The sequence below is a fragment of the Tamandua tetradactyla genome, chromosome 2 (genome assembly GCF_023851605.1).
Source record: "Tamandua tetradactyla isolate mTamTet1 chromosome 2, mTamTet1.pri, whole genome shotgun sequence".
NCBI classification, from domain to species: domain Eukaryota; kingdom Metazoa; phylum Chordata; class Mammalia; order Pilosa; family Myrmecophagidae; genus Tamandua; species Tamandua tetradactyla.
In genome coordinates, this window is record NC_135328.1 from 208135746 (window position 1) to 208138008 (window position 2263).

Sequence of the window (2263 nt, forward strand, 5' to 3'; positions counted from 1 at the left end):
CCTTACCGACAGAATGCATCAACTCATTCCATCAGAGGATCTTTCTTGTCCTCCAGCACACAGTTTGATTTTGCAATGCAAGAATCCTGTGTGGACAAAGAATTGACTCTAAAGAAAATGCCTTTACCGTCACCTTTAGCAGAATGCATTTATTCTGCAAAGCAAAGGAGACCTGGCTCAGAAAAGAGAGTCACAGGGCTCCCTCCTCCCAGGGGAGCACACAGCTTCTCCCTCCTTGCTAATCTCGTGCTGCCTGCTTGACAGGAGAAGCAATCTGGTCTTCATATTAATACTTTATTAAACGCACACATCCTGCAAGATAAACATCAGCCTATTACAGCTGTTCAGATATAGAGTGCCTGCTTGTCACCCAAAGGCTATTCGGGCCCAATTTGCTCCCCATCTTACTCTCCTGCTGAGGCCAAGGTACAGACTGTAGACATCTTATTGAATGCAGGGGTTGGGTAGGAGCAAGTGGGCTGGGGCAGGGTGAGCAGCAGACATTTAATTTCCATCCCTCGGGGTTCAAAGCTGCCTGCTTGCCAGTGAGACAGAGAAGCCTGATGCCTTAAAGCAGGGGGTTTCATGGCCCATGTTTGGGACCAGTTTGTCACCAGGACAAGAAGTTGAGGAAGAGGACAGGGCATGCTCCAAAAATTGCCCAGTTCAAATGTGAGCCTATTGTGTGCAAAACTGGGCAGGGCCAGCCCTAGAGCATCGGGCTTTTCTGATGGGAAAGAGCTTGAGGCAGGTCCAGGAAACAGATGGGAATCTCACTCTGCCACTTCCTACACCTATGCTCTTGGGCATGTGAAGCTTCAGTCTTTTTATCAATTCGATAAGAACCAAGGCACCCACCTTCCAGGGTTGGAGATGATAAATATATAGTACTAACCCCTTGGTCAATGTGTTTTGATGTTACACTGTTGTGATCATTTGTTCTTCTTTATTGAGGTAGAATCTGTAGTAAAATGCACAAATTTTAAGTGAACAACTCAATACATAAAGCCACCATCCAGATCCAAATAGAGCACCTTGTCAGCACCCCAGAAAGTCTCCCCATGCCCCCCCTCACCAGTCACTACCCCAACCCCAAGACAACCTCTGCTTTGGCTTTTGCTATCACAGATGGGCCATACCTGCTCTTGACCCTCATAAATTAAAGCAAACAATATGTACCCCTTTGTGTCTGGCTTACTTTTTCTCAAAATGATGTTTTTGGCCTCTGTCTATGGGTTGCATTCATCAGTAGCTTGTGTTTTGAATTCGACATTGCTGGGCAGTATATCCAGTTGCATGAATACCACAATTCGTTGATCCCTTGTACTGTTGACAGACATTTAGGTCGTTTTCAATTCGGGGCTATTATGAATAAAACCTATTGTTGTCATTGAAATATTATCCCTAAACCAAGGGACAACCGGCCAGAGCTCATCCCTTTAGTCAGCTCCTTCATTCCCAGGGGAGCTGACTTCTGCTCTTGACCTCTCCTCCAGGTAGGGGGCCTCTTGGGGATCGACTCCTGTCCTCCACAAATGGCACATTCAGGTCCCAACCCCTACTTCTGTGGGTGTGAGCCCATTTGCAAATAGGACCTTTGAAGATGTTATTAGTTAAGGTGTACCCAACTGAACAAAGGCTGAAGTCCTTATAAGCAAAGGAAATTGGACCCAAAAAGAAAGAATCCAAGGGGAGCAGCCAGATCCGGGAAGTCAGTGGAACCTAGAGGAGAAAGAAGATGCCACCAAAAGCCCAGAAACCTCAAGATTGTTGGCCAGCCAGAAGATACTGACCAGGGGAGGAAGTGAGCCCAGCCTCTGTGAGCCAATACGTTCCTATTGTTAAGTCAACCTATTGCATGGGATTGTTTTAGCAGCTGGGAAACTAAACAGGTATAGCTTGGTTGTGAAGGCAAAGGTTGCCTTCAGCATGCCCACCTGTGCCCCTGGACACGCCTTGCCTCCCAGGGGCATGCAGTGCCTCTGTTCTGTTTACACACCTCCTTTCTCCACTCAGTCTTCCTTTAGGGAAACCTCCACTGTTGGGCAGTTATTTGTCCCACCTCTCTCCCAAGGGCATATCAAAGTCACTCCTTGCCCTTCCCAAAACAGTGATACTGACATCTGACCCTGTTTTGCTTTTTTGTACCGCTGCAGCTGATCTTCCCACAAACCTGTGGGGGAGGCCAATGGCCCTATCTTACAGGTAGGAAACCTGAGGATCGTTAGTCCATTCAATTATAACTTATTTGACAAATAACTAT

At 46.9% G+C, this 2263-nt stretch overlaps 1 long non-coding RNA gene across 1 annotated transcript; it reads right to left on the minus strand.

Moving 5' to 3' along the window:
- On the minus strand, positions 1–1754 carry LOC143664354 (uncharacterized). Its single transcript, XR_013166404.1, has 3 exons — positions 1199–1754; positions 896–961; positions 1–312 (listed from the first exon to the last, which is right to left on the minus strand). It is a non-coding gene; the product is annotated as an uncharacterized LOC143664354 (long non-coding RNA).
- Positions 1755–2263: the final 509 nt, after the last annotated feature.